General features: G+C 32.4%; 1 protein-coding gene and 1 pseudogene across 2 annotated transcripts in view; both read right to left on the bottom strand.

Moving 5' to 3' along the window:
- Nucleotides 1-6,904, bottom strand: part of LOC148280116 (odorant receptor 4-like) — a 37,713-nt gene extending 30,809 nt beyond the window's left edge. Inside the window, exon 1 of the mRNA XM_088228915.1 lies at nt 6,891-6,904. The gene's annotated coding sequence lies outside the window, so the exon portion shown is untranslated. The remainder of the gene's footprint in view (nt 1-6,890) is intronic.
- A 2,485-nt stretch (nt 6,905-9,389) lies between these two features.
- On the bottom strand, nt 9,390-11,617 carry LOC148280117 (phenoloxidase 2 pseudogene; annotated as a pseudogene). The gene has a single exon (XR_015822692.1). The product of XR_015822692.1 is annotated as a phenoloxidase 2 pseudogene (transcript).
- Between the last annotated feature and the right edge of the window lie 4,096 nt (nt 11,618-15,713).

The raw sequence follows: 15,713 nt of genomic DNA on the forward strand, positions 1-15,713 counted from the left end.
TATATTACCAGTTATAAAAAAAAAATTATAAGAAAATATTTGGTCTTAGAAATATTTTGAAACTGTAAAAAAAAACTATGAAATCAACACACATAAATAAAAAAATAAAAATACATGTATTATTATTTAAAACTACCGCTTAGGTAACTAGTATAAAAATATATACATATAAATACATACTGACATAAAAAAATTGAAAAAGATAAATTTTCGGCTGTCAGTATACAGTTTGGCAATACGTTTTCGGGAGAGCAGGGGTGCAATTATGGATCTTATCGCGGGGGTAGAGAAGAAAGAAATTTGAGGATTTGTGTTTTTTTCATGCGAATACACTTATTTGATTCATATATGGCCACACTGATGATTAAACGTCAAATAATTCGAATGTAGGTATGAACTATTTATTTTTATTATTATTTTCTTTATAGTCAAATGTCTTACCTAGTTCTCTCCTATACACGTTTTATATGACTTTTTTTATTTACGCACCGACACAAACACATCCTCACACATTCATTCACTCACATTTAAATACACATACATTAATACAAACGTCGCACATATACAATCTTATAAACTCTTTTCTTATATATTATGTATTAGATTAACATTGGATTTTTTTAATTGGCTCTAGTATTGTTAAAATATTTCTACTTATTTTTTTATGTAAATAGCTGTAAAAATCGCAAATAAATAAAATAAAGAAATAAATAAAAACTCATTGAGGTATATAACTAGAGTAAACATAAGCGTTCGAAATAGGTTCCCGCAACCTGCGGCCAATTGACATATGTTTGATAGATCGGATTTTAGTCTGTTGCGAGAGTTCGCCGGCTACTTTTCTCCTCGAACTTACTAAATTGCCTATGTGTTCGCTAAGAGACTGCACAAATCGATTTGGAAAAGCTATGGTATAATCTTTCACCGCGTGTGCGGAAGGGAGCGACATACTGAATAGAACCTACAGTAGACCGATGTAAAGAGTCCGTGCTTTTTACTGTACTACTTGTTTTGCTTGTCAAAGTCGATGTGACGATACTTGCTATATCCGCTGGTCAATCTCTGTCCTTTGGGGACGACTTTTTAGCTCGGATTTGTATGGATTGTTATCTTTATTTTTTTATATCTCAATGGGATTATTTTGTTATCTCTTTCTCTCCTAATCTGGCTGATATGAGAGTTAGCAAAGTTTGAAACATTTAATTGTTTTGACCATACATTCATTATCATTTTGATTAATCATGTATTGTTGACCTAATGACATTTAGCGTTTTAATCATCAAATTATAAATAAATTCGGTTAATTTGGATAACTTATCATAAATTTGAATATTCGTTTGGTGTTCTGTGTTTCCAAGTTCCTTGTCCCCTATCTAAATCCATTACTAAAGTGAATAAAACATTTTTCTAATTAAAAAAAAATGGGAACTGCTTATTATTTTGTTTACTTATTATGTACAAGGCTTATTATATTTGTAGTATTTTGCTGTTGTTGAGAGTTGGAGCTCCTACCCCTGTTGGAGATTGACTGAGTACAAAAAGTACAAATAAAAGTCACTAGATGTCAATAAAATGCGCTTTTTTAGACAGCTGGTAAACCACGTGAAAACACGGTATCAGATATTGACATCTAGTGACTTTTATTAGTACTTTTTTGCTGCTGGTAAACCACGTAAAACACGAGACCGGGACACAACGCATGGTTATTATAATCACGTGTTTATACGGCTCCGGGATACAAAGCACAAAAAAGGAGTGAGGCCCTGTATATTTGCGAACATTGCAATGTGTCTCTCCATAAAGGCCAATGTTGGCAAAACTATCATACAAAAATTACTTATTTAATTATTTTAAATAAATCTGAAAGTTTCAATTGATTTAACCCAGTATTTTCATAATTATGACACATTTAAGAAACCCTTCACAGAGCATGAAATTTCACAAAAATAGGCCGGGCGTGGGGTAAATTCTATGTGTATTCGGCCGGTACTTAAAGTGTTAAAATTCTTGATAAATGTTTCACACACACGAGGGATGGTAGAATGTTTACGATGATTAGTTTTTTCAATTTCAATTTATTTATTTTATAAACGTTTATGTACATTACAAAATATTTCAATGCATACATAAAACGAAAAAATTAATACTTAAATTTAAATATACAAAAATAAAAATACCCAGCGATTATAGAGAAAGAATGCTATCCCTTTTCACTAATATGAAAGATGTCAATATCCGAAGAGATGCGGTTGATGTTAGGAATATATAAATTATCAGACAGTCTAGTTGGTCTGAAAGGGATACAGTAAGCAAGTAGATGAATTAGTTCTGGGTCTATTGTATTCAATATAAAATGATGCCTAGTTTCATTGGTCGTTGCTCTATATTTACGGTGAAATGGTTTAGCACGTGTGTGTCATCGATCGTGGACTGTGACACCCACATGTTTACTGCAAAATGTATGTTTCTTTAAACTGCTCCAACTACAGTGTGAGGATCTGCCGGAAAGTCGGCTATGGCCCTGTTGAGGAACTTCTAAGCATTTGCTGAATGCAGAGAAAACCACAGAAACTCGTTCAGGAGAAGCCCGACTATTGGAGGACATCAACAGTACGATGTTTATTCTTTCTTGAAAGTACTGTTTACACGAGGACAATACAATAGGTAGGACTATATTTTCTTGTCCCAGCTTCGAGAACAGCATCAACCGCGCAGGACAGGACCCTGGGACAATTCGGACGTAGTACACACGTGAGCGCTGTGAAAATAAATAACCGACGACGTTTGTTACCAGCGGTTCGCGAAAAATATTTTTTATTTTTTATTATTATGGATAACTTATATTGCGCCATTTTCCTAATATAATACCTCAAGGGCGCATTATATAGTGATTCTATAGATGAATAAATTGAATTGAAGCTTTTAATTTTGTAATTTAAATAAAACAATTCATTTTGTTGTCACATGCTACGGATTTATTCAAATAATTATTTTATAACATAACAACATAACACTGGAGTTGTTGAAGGACTAAATAATAAAAAAGATTTTTTTCTGCCTACATTTTCGGCATAAAATATTCGCGGGAGCGACACGCACACGTCGAGTAAGTCGTGACTGAATAATGAAGGGGCGTTTTACATTTTCGTGCAACTACTGTGGTGAAGGTAGATAGTGGAATTTGCATATTAGAGTAATTAGTGTCCTGAAGAAGAGACGGAAACGTAAAATATTTACTTACATTTATTGAAATGTTTGACAGCAATGTTAGTGCTTTAAATATTAACAATAAGTAAAATATTACTTTAAAATGTGATTTCTAGACGGCAATATTTCATTGTTCCTAGACTAGCACCAAAATCGTAAGTTTTATCACCTAACCTTTTATGAAACGATTGAGATACGCTGGAACTAGAGTTCCAATGCAGTGCCCTATGCACCATGGTGCGGATACGGAAACATATAATTAAGATTCTCATTATTTTGCTCGATCAAGGTTTATTAAAATAATGACAAGATCTGGACTTTTTGGTTTAAGTTTACAGCGATTTAAACGAGCACTAAATAAAAAATTCAGATCTTGTCTCGATGTCCCTTATCTTTGTTAATGCTTTTTTAATTTTTTAAATGTTTTTAACCATTCTTTTGTGATATTATTAAAACCCTATAAATTGTATAAATGGGCAATTTTCGTTAATAAATAAATATTTATATTTTTTTTTAACGTCTGAAAATGTTATTTTTCCAATATCTATACTTCTTTATGGACCAAGTGGATTTTTTAATCATATTTTTTTTTAATTCACAAATTTCATAAACAGTACATTTTTTTGTAAAATTCCAAACATATCTACTTTTACACATCTAGTAAATGTTATCACTGTAACTCTCCAAAAAAAGAGACTAACTCTTGTGCTTGGAGAGTGACTTACACAAGAGTTTATATAATTTTAAATACGAGTACATGAAAAGAAAATACGGTATTATAAAATTATTGAGAATAAAACTTGTAATAATGAAGACTTTATAATTAAATGAATCAATTAATCCAAGTTATTATTTTATTTTAACTCTTGGGCAAAACGCGGTTGCTGAGAATTTTTATGAATAGGTATTTGAACATTATTTTTCAGTCACTTTCTCGCAAATGCTTCTCTGATACTGTGGGTAAAAGGTAACTGCAAATTTGCGATCAATCAAATACACATGGTCAGCACAATCACCTTTATCTAATTTCCCAGTATGACAGTGAAGGAATACAGTGTTAGTTCCAAATTGAGACCGCGGCCGCACGCTTCAGATCCTGCCTCGGAAAGGAAGAAGAAAGTAGTAATACAATCAAATCCAACAACGACACAAAACTCAAATACAAATAGAAAACATTAGAAGAATTTGACCTATACAACATGCACTCAAGCAGCAGAAGAAAAACTGTACGTATACCAAAGCACGTAAGTACATCAAATTATCAAGACACTGGCAAAATCCTCACACAGATCCTTACATGAACTCAGGTAAAATTACCTCTCGTCATGGCACCGATCCCTCGCGAAAACCCTAATAATTGTCCTATTACCAACAGAAGAAACATCCTGTGCAAAGACCCTAATGGTCCTAACCACCTTTAAGATAAGCAGACGAAACGGGTCCTAGAGCATGGTCAGCACGCGGTTCTCTTGAATTAGTCTACTATTTAATCAATACTGGTTATTTTAATATTTGCTTTTAACAGGGTACTGTACCTACATTTCTTGACATACCAGCCAACACACAGTTATGAAATCGCATGTCATAGAAAAACGTCAACCTTGCTAGTAAATGTGCAAGAATATGCAAATTGCATTTTTATCTATAAATAACACACAATTTATTTATAATTCCTTCCTTACAATAAAATACACGATTTTATCATAGATTATCGTAAAAAATGTATTATTTCTATTACAATGAAGAATATGTTTTTTTTAAAAGAAATATATGCGTTCTTATCATTTACCAAAATATTTCAATTTTGATGACCATTTTCAATGCGTTGTAAATAATTCACTATTAGAAAATGGAAATGGAGTTGATTGGGGTAGAGTGGGGTTCAAACCTTGGACCTCCGATCTGTGAGTCTGCAAAACTAGCCACGGGACCACAACCGTTTTTGGTTTAATTTTAAAGCTATGGCTTACAGAAAAGTATTTTAAATCGAAATTTTCAAAGTTTACATATTACAACAGAGTTAAAGAACATTTTTGAGAAGGTAATAAATAATATGGAAGTCTAGGCATCTACAGGGCTTATGACCTGTCAATCTATATTCCTTCAATTCTTTCATCTGTTGATGTTTGTGAGGTTAAAGAGGTGAAACCTTTATTCATGCGGGTGAGATTCATCTAATTGAATTATTTTACCTACTTACTAGGCAACGCCTGAAAATTATATGTTTTTCGATTTCTATACTTCTTCACGGACTATATGTATTTATCAATGATATTTTGAGTTTGTCCAAATTTTTGTAGACAATGACTGCATTTAACTTCCCGGGGAACTGTTAATATTAACATATTCGAATATTTGTTAACAGACTATGAAAGTAAGCCAAAAATTTACGTTTTAATTTAATTTTTAAAAAATACGCTGCGATTGGTGTACCAATGCAGTGCCCTATGCACTATTAGGCGTACTACGAATATTATAATTAGCAAAAATTGCAATGAAGAATTTTTACAATCTGTCATTTTGAAAATCAACATACTTAGAAATATGAACGTAACTGAATAAAAAAAAGTAAAATGTCTTACTTGTTCAATGATGTTTATTACTAAAACTGTTGAGATATTGTAAAAAATCACTATGGTGTGTTGAATAACAATGAATTAGTGTAATGCAGATGGATACATAGAAGAAAATTTTACTTGTTCAGATGTGTTTATCAACAAAGCTGATAATTTGTATACCCATTGAATTTAAAGTACTATATGTATACATTATTTTCAAAAATTAATATGATTCTATTGATGCAAAACAATAAGTGAATCTAATCAGGAGTATGCAGATTAAACAGTTAACAATAATCACACTTGTTCAGATGTGTTCATCACCAAAAATTTATATACTTATATCGTATCATTAATTATTTTCTTGTTTATATTGAAAAACAATACATGCATTATCGACATAATCAAGAAAGGCGTTTGGACATGTAGAGCGAATGGACAGCAAAAGAATCTTAGAAGGAAATGGAAACGAACTAATAGTAAAAACTTTTAACAATGTTTGATTATGTCCAAATGCTTGCAGACTGGCTGGATTTCCTCCCTAGGGAGATGTTCATATTTAAATTTATTTCACCAGAGGGGGAAAACATTTTTGAGAAGGGAATATGGAAGTCTAGGCATTTACAGGGTTTATGACCTGTCATGCCTAGACTTCCATATTCCCTTCTCAAAAATGTTTTCCCCTCTGTTGAAATAAATTTAAAGTAAAAACTTTTATTTACTTTCTGTTTTTTTTTTATATTATAAGATAATTAAACAAAGATACATGCTTGAAAACATACAATTAGTCGATAAAATTTCAAATGCAAATATATTTTTAATTATAGAATTACACGAAATAAAGGGAATTACATTTTCTGTAGATTTTTTGTACTTTAAAACAAATTCTTGTATAATACAAAAAAAGTTGTATTGTATTATAAATCGTACTTGGATTTTTGTATAAAAATAACAGCAATGTTTTGAACAACTTATTGCAGGTACCTAATAAGCAAATGCAGACGAATTAATAGTAAAAAGGTCTTACTTGTTCAGATGTGTTTATCACTAAAACAGTTAATAATACCGTTCTGTAAATCCATTGTGAAAAAGGCATTTTTTAAGTTAGATGGTACTGTTTGGTACCTGCTTATTGCCTATGGAGTGATTGCACTTACACTGAATTGTTATTCAGTAGCAAAAGGTTAACATAAGCATTTTGCTAATTACGCGGGTACATCGGGGCAACTCAGGACACCAAATACCTCAACATTATGTAAAAAAAAATTGCAATAAAAATTGGGCATAAAGTTTTAAAAACGTTATAATTCTAAACTTCCTATGTATTGAAATTAGCAAAAAAGATTATTTATACCACTCCGGAAGGCAGACGAAGCAGAGGCAGACCAAAGTTAAGATGACTGGATGATGTGGCTAGTGGCATAAGAGCGATTGGCCTGACAAACTGAAGAAGAGCGGCGGGGTGCAGGGAGGAATGGAGACGAATTCTGGAGGAGGCCAGGGCCCACAACGGGCTGTAGCGCCACTAATTATGATGATGTATTGAAATAATTGCAGCCACTTAAAATCTTTTGTACTCTGGTTTTGTAAAGTAATTTGTTAAGTAAAAGTAAAGAACCTCATTTTGTAAAGCAATTTATTACACTAAGTGTTATTAAATATTTGTATATAACCACTTACCGACTTTTCTATGTCTACCGGTTTCGAGACAGTTCGATATTCGTGTTAAAGAACATATGAAGTGTCTTCAAAATAATACTCCACTACTTCGGGAATTGCTACGTTTTCCACAGAGGGTGGAATACAAACTCTGTTCGCTTATGTATAAATCACTGTACTGCTATGCTCCAGAATATCTAAGGGAACTCTGCATTCCAGATGAAATAGCTGACAGACGTCTTACGCTTAGATCAGATACACCTTCGTCGAAAGGAAAAGTTATTATACCTCTACGCAAACGGCGCACTAAATTCAGCGAACGTGCATTTGCGGTCGCAGGCCCTACGGCATGGAATGCTCTCCCAGCAGAGGTGCGAAATTGTGAGAGTAAAGTGATGTTTCGGAAAAAACTTAAAACCCACTTGTTCTCTAAATCATTTGAATAAATTCTTAGCATGTGATGGAAAAGTAATATGAAAAAGCACATTATTTTTCTTAAATTAAAAAGTTCAAATTAAGTTTAGATCTTTATATAATCACTTTGTAATGCGCCCTTGAGGTATTATATTACAAAAATGGTGCTATAGAAGTTATCCATAATTATTATTATTATTATTAATAATTTCTTCGAACTCGCAAATGACCTAATCAATTTAAATCACGACTTTAATAAAAATACAGGAGTTAAAATCTTACATACAAATAATAAAGGGTTAAAAGTAAATAATATGGAAATATTTCACATTCGGAAAGCTTTAAAAAATAATGTTCTTTTGATCAATAATCAGACAACCTTTTAATATAGTCCGTTTAACGATGTTCCACTGTAATGGTCACCCTAAACCTATTAAGCTTATCTCCTCCTTTCACTCCTTCCGCCTTTTTTCAACTTTTTCTCAAAAAACAACAAAGAATAATTTTATAATTTAATTAGTGCATGTTTGTTCTAATCAGTGCATGTGCTTATTAAAATGCATGTCGTGTTGGTTTTATATGTTTGTGCAACAACTATGGAGGGTTTTGATCACAAAGTTAATGCTTTAAATATTAATAACAATTTATTACAATTTAAATTACCATATTGGTAGATTTAAACACCATATCTTAAAAAAACTAACTTAATTATACATTTTTGTACCCGAGAGGCAGACGGATGCAAATCCAAACGTCAAATGTTCAACACAAGCCTAAAGAATCTACTTTCTTTAAGTGATTGCTAATAATTTATAGCATTAATTTGTATATTCGGTATCTTAATACATTGGTTCATTCATTATAAGACTTAAATTTCTTCAAAATCAATAGGCATGATCATAAACTGGATACGAAAATCGAAATGTCATTTCATCAAATTCTGGATGTGCATCCGTCTGCCTCTGAAGTACAGATTTTTTGTAAGGTAAATTTCGCCAACTCAGCTTTCATTCTCCATTTAAAAAATTATGCAAATCTTTATTTATTTCTTTATTTTGTTAGGTAAACAAACAGTATGTTCACAAATATTGCCAATTTCTTTGTAAATTAGTGTAAAACACTCATGCACACACCAAAAAAATTGTTTACACTAATACATAAATGTAGCTTGGTAATTGAAAATTTTGGCTAAACATTTTTATAACACTTTTGATTTTAATTTTTTATCTTAAATAAACAAATCAATGTTAGGAATCCTGTACAAATATAAGAAACATTTTTGTACTTTATAAATCTGCATAAATGTTCTCCATCTCTGTCGTAATATGTTAACGAAAAAGATACGTAAGGCACAATATTTCTGAGGATGATTGTCATAAAGTTTTGCCCTGACTTAAGTTATGCTGCATTCCCCAAGAGGTTATCTATTACAAGACCCCACATGGTATCGATAATCTTTGATCACACTACAGCCACGCGCTTCTCATTGATAACATAACTAATTTGTATCATAAACTATATTATTAGGTGCTGGGTAAACAAAAAAATCAGTAGATAAATATTCGTATTTATTTTTCGTAAATATGTTTTTAATAAGTGCAGAAAATATCGTACATTTCATATTTCAAATATCATCGAAATGCTCCGCTTGATTACGATTGATTACATGGTAGAACTTGTCATCGCGATCCTTTCTGAGCATCTTTTCGTCCGTGAATGTTATAGTCACCGACTGGACCTTCATATTTGGAGTTAAGAAATTGGCTAGAGTTTCAGCTCCAGGTCTTGCCAAACGATCGAACGGGAACCCCATGGCTTGCTTGTCGGGATATTTTTTATCCTGAATCCCGCAAAAACTATCAGCGTCGATGTTACTCACATCATTCATTTCTTGAACGACCTTATCTTCTCGATAGTCAGATAGCATGACAAAGAGTTCGTACAATGATCCTCTTTCTGTACCTTTTGGTAAAAGCATATGATGAGGCCAACCGCATCCGCAGTAGTTGAATTTGTAAATTTCTTTGTCCGCTTCTGGTGGGCGGTTTACGTCCAAACTGCGAAATGTTTTGTCGTACGGTATTGTCACAGAACTTTCAGTTGATTTACGTATAATTGTGTCAGATCCTTTGTTCAGTGTCACTTTGAATCGGTCCATCTCCATCATGAAACGTTTTTGTTCGTTGAATGGCATCTTCGTACCATTTTCGTCAAACATCGGAGCCAGAAATATGCGGACTGTAGATAAAAGCGGCATTGAAGAATTATTTGTGTACTTTATGGTGTATGTAAAAGGTTTGTGCTGAAGATGAGAGAAGCGAACGTATATTGCTCCGCGAGGTGCGAAATCTAATCCTCTAGACATATCGACGTCGCTTTGCTCCCAAAACGTTTGGAGTTGGTTCGGCGGCCCATCTAAAACACTGACATGCAGTTGATTTATTGACACATCCTTAAACGTCAATTGACTCAAGGTGTATGGCGGGAGCTTTTCTTTGTGACTAAGTAGTATTTCATTTATGAAATTATGCCAGCGATAAAATATTGGATCCCTCATGGATGTCGCTGTGTCTCCCATTATTGAGTATGTTTCTAAAAATCTATTAGTGGGGTCGTGACAGAGAGCTATCAACACGTGACCCAAATTATGCAAATCACCATACAGATCTTTGTTTGGAGAAAGAACGGTAGATTCGATTGTATCTCCTAAGATGTCAATACCATTGTTATTCATAATCGATATCGTGTTACCGTTGGAATCTATTAGATAGCCATCATCGATCGCTGACTTGATGTTGCTGGCCCATTGCTCGATGTCTTCTATCGTCAGAAGGAAATAGTCGTTCGGTCTGTCAATATCGCTCAGAGAAGTGTTCATAAATCTAGGTGGCCAGTAGCGACTCGCTAGTTGCATGTGCAATTTCGGAAAATAGGCTTCGGGGATCGGCTCTCTCAAGTTGCTCAAACTTTTGACTCGCGGAAGGTTATTGCAAAGACGAGACGCGTTATATCTGGTGAGAATTTGGTGATGCATATAAAAAAATAGTTCCCCTCTCCGATCTTTAGCTGTCATACTTCTATCCGAAGAGGCAAAAGGATATACTAAATGCCAATGCCAATGATGGAGACTGATTCCGATGTCTTCTCTAAAATAGGCTACTCTCTGCTCCGGTTCCTGATCGCTGGCTGTATAGAACTTGTCTATTACGATCGGAGTTCTTAATTCTTCTGGAACGAGTGTGGCTTCCCTCCTCGCTCGTGTAAATACCCCACTATCCAGAAACTTCCCTGGAAACGTCTGCGCGAAATTAGGAATTTCTACTCCTTTGGTATCTTTTCGGTGAAGGACCGCAACAGACAGTGCGTAGTTAAATAGGAAAGGATTTAGTCTGTCGTGGCAATAGGCGGCAATCGATACAAAATCTTCTACATTCCTAGCTCCCATGAATATGTCTACCAAACTTCCAGCGAGGACCCGATGATTTGGAATAAAAAGCGAAAAATTATCTTCCTTTTTTAGTCTCATCGGTATTGATATGTCAGGAAGAGATATATTCTTGATGTTGATAGCATTTTTGTTTTCGAAATCCATTGTTTTTTTCAATTCAGGCATCATGCGCATATATTTTTCTTTGACGAACGTGTTGGGTACATTGAACACATCATTTTCTTTCGGAACAAAAATTGGCTCACCGGGTCTATCGAACAGGAGCATGATCTTTTTTACACTTTCTTCCATTTTGCGAAAACGAATCAACGACGAAGTAATAATTTACTACTGCAACTTTTTGATATCAGAGTAATCCTTATAAACTAATGTTTCAGTGTTGTACTTGGTGCAAAATCACCAGAAATATAATATAAACAATGCATTGATTACAATTATTACTGGCAATGTGGTTTCTGGAAATACAATGTCTTTGGAGTAAATATGAAAATATGCAACAATGTAATGGACAGGAAGACTTGTGGGAAAACCAAAGAAAAATCTTCTCGTGTGTTTACTGCAAAATATTGCGGTTAAATGAATTGTGGAAATAATAGGAGAAGTTATCAATTTTGCCGATCACGCAATGCAAAGCCGTGTTGTTGTCCCATGGTACCTAGAGTTGCGGATTGAACGAAAGGTCCGAGGTTTGAACCCCGCTCTGCGATGACTTTTTTACCATGTTTCAAACCGTTATATCCTTAGAGTAATGAGGCGTCAAAGCCTTAGAGTCACCCATACGGACAGAAATCATTCTTAGATTATCAATCACGAAGTTAGCTATAGTTAACACCGAAACAATCGGCCGTAGGTACTCAGGTCGAGAGTCGCAAGTGGTAACCGAAACAGTCCGTTACACGACTTTTGTTAATCCAAAAACCAAACCAAAAATTTTGCAACGCCTTTGTTCTATGTAATAGAGCGAAATGCCGGCTCCTTAGCTGTTGCGCCTTATTACTCCGAGGTTACATCCGACTTGCTATAGTCCTTAAAATATAGCTTAATTAAAATGACAGCTGCCAAACTAATGTCAATAGTGATGGGAAATTACTGATCACTGATCATGTACCGATCAAATCGATTTTATAAGTTTTTTCCATGCAAACATGAAACTCTGTTTCCGAAATTGATATAAAAACGCAAAAACAAGCCAATTAAAGTGAGTTTAAGACATTTATTCACCAAAAAATAAGACATTTATACTTTTTTCATGAACAACATCAAATGAATTATTTTTTTATTCGATCAATTTGTCCCATCTCTAACGTTTTTGCAAAATGATGTAACCTTGTAAAAACGTCGTTAATAATTAACGTCGTTAAGGTTTATTTTAGTTTTTTTAGTATTAAAGCTGATTTTATATATTTATGTTGATTTAGTATTGTATTAAAGAATAAGTATTTAAAAAAAAAATAACATGCCAGATACGAATGATTTTTCGTGTGTCAAAATAAATCACTCCTTAGACGTTACTACAAAGTTATGTCATCAGTTTTGCTGACAACGGTCATTCTAATCAAGCTATATTTTAAGGACTATAGTTGAAAATGACCGAAACACTTGGAATATTTGTGAAAATCATAAAAACTCGATTACTTATTTTAAAATATATACGTATCTATACTTTATGAGAATAATGATCATCTTTTATAACTATGTTTTTGGTTCAAAAACAAATAATGTAAAATGCTAAATTGATTTATAAAATCGTTTATAAATTTATATTATCGGAAGTAAATTTTGAATTGGTCAACTTTATTATAAAAATCCCTCTCTTTCACTCCTCCACTTTATTTCTTCATCCCCAACCCTCTTACGATGGTCTTCTCTTTTCTTATATAATATTTTATATTTTCTCTTTATTATGTAACATGGTCCACCATTATATTTGCGAAAAACTTTAATTGGATATATGAACAATTTTCCATATTTTATTATTTATTTTTATTTATTTGGATAACCAACAGCTTTAATTATCTCATATTTATATAACAAAACAAATAACAAATAAGCCAATTACAGGTTTTCACAAGTAGCATCACAGTAAGTTAAAAAAGATTCTCGAACATAAAATGAATAGTAATTAAATGTAAATTTAAAAGAAAAGAAAAAAATACTACGAGTTATTTCGAAAGCAAACGCCGCACGTTATTAAGATTATTTTTAAATAAATCTATGTTAAATGATTTATTAGTTACATTAAAATTATTAAAAGTTCGCCATAAATATGAATTTTGCCTATAATTAGATGAAACAAGAGGTATGTGAAGAAGAGGGTTATTTCTTAAAACTTTGGAAGGAACATTGATAGAAAGTTTGCAAAGTAGTTCAGGACAGTCAATTGAACCAGAGGCAATTTTAAGTAAATAAATTATATCCGCTATTTCACGACGTTTTTGCAGAGGCAGTAGGTGATGTTTTTTACATATATGAATATACTGGTCAGATTTAAACTCAAGTTTCAACCGGAAACACATGAACTTTACGATTTTTTTTTGAATATTTTCAATGCGTGATATCTGCACATTGTACATAGGATTCCATATTTGTGATGCATATTTATACAGGGTTTTTTAAACCCTGTCACATCCGAAATCACGATGATCAGTATGAGCATGAAGACATGTTAGCACATTAAAATAAATTTTTAGAAAGAATACAATTAAAAAATATATATATTTAAAAAAAGCAAATGGTTGTTTACTTCTGCAGGGGTAAAACGAGGAGGGGAAGGGGGGAGTCTGATACTGCGCCGCGCTCCCCTCACTTCTCTCCTGCAGAAGTAAGCAACCATTTGTTTTTTAAATATTTTATTAAAAAAATATTTTTTGTTCTAAATATTTTTTTTAATATACTAATATGTCTTCTTGCCCATACTGATCATCGTGGTTTCGGATGAGACAGGGTTTAAAGAACACCCTGTATAACATATGTTGTTTTTCCTAACAAAAAAAAAAATTAAGAAATAAAATAATGTGCAAGTAATAAAACCAATCAATATTTGAATTATAAATATTTTCAGCTGAATTTGAGTGACGTGAAAAACGAAAAAAAAAATTAACATCGTACAATCATCTTCGAACAGGTTATTTTAGTGAAGAGAACCCTTAATTCAAAATATCTTAGTCAAACGGATCGTGTCTCGACGCCATAATTTTTGTCATTAACATTTTTTTGGGTTTTATTTTTATATTATTGAAAGATACGAGTACAGACATAAGATGATACATAAAATAAATATTTGAAGTAAATTTTTAAATCCCACTATGCCTCTTTTTGTGGCCGGTTGGTGGAGATTAACCTTTATAAAATTAATCCCAATTAAAAATAAATATATTTATATCTGCACAATAACAGTCAAAGTAAACAGCGGGACTTGTATCTTATTAATTTAAAAAATAATTATTACATCAAAGCGTATTTTTATTAATTAATATAGTTACATAAAATGGTAAACTTGTTTTTGTGTTACAATCTACTTTTATTTATTAAGTTGATCGGTAACTTTCCAAAAAGATTATATCTCTTATCCTCGGAGAATAACTTACACTGTTACAGTTATGAAGTAATTGAAGTTATAAAAAAAAGGAAATAAAGAGAAAATAATAATAGAGTAATACTAATTGAAATAGAATGCCGTTTTTACTCGGGTTCAAAAAATTTCTTTAAATTTACTCTGAATTTATTGAGTGATAGATTATGTATATTGTTTTGGTTGTATATTTTTTTCAAATGAAAACAATACTTTTTTAAATATTACTTGTGTGGAATTTAGGAATTTATGTATTATTTTGGTACCTGAATGATTTATCAATCTCACATTGGTTTGTTTTTTCTTCTTTATAAATTTGTACGATAAAATTTAGTTTGTTAAAAGCGTCTTCTGTATGAACTTTAAATAATTTTCATAGATTTTCCGAATTGAATGTTGAGGGTTTCTTTAAAATTACTTTGATAATTAATCTTTGTACTATTTTGTGAAAAAAAATTGTGTTCTCTTTGTAAAGGGGACAAAATCATCACGATGTAAAGCGTAGAACTGAAATTATTTATTTATTTATTTGACGGACTTATGCAGTCCATTCTAATGATGGTAAATACAATTTCTTATAATAAATACAGGCACTGATAAAATAAAATACAACTAAATAAAATTGAAGCTAGGACAAAAAAATAAAAATTACTACTTCAAGACAAGATCCGGTCCTTAATGATTTTTTAAATCTATAAAGACTTACACCAAAAAAGTCCAGATCTTGTCTCGAGTTTACAATACGACACAATCGGGACATTAGTGCATGCAAGCCATAGTTTGTGCTGTGTTGATCGAGGAACAGCACATTATTATTTCGCAACCGGCGGATTGGAACATTGAGTGCCACTTGTAC

Source organism: Micrasema longulum, unplaced genomic scaffold, assembly GCF_059751315.1.
Source record: "Micrasema longulum isolate JH-2025_06_02 unplaced genomic scaffold, ASM5975131v1 h1tg000614l, whole genome shotgun sequence".
NCBI lineage: Eukaryota > Metazoa > Arthropoda > Insecta > Trichoptera > Brachycentridae > Micrasema > Micrasema longulum.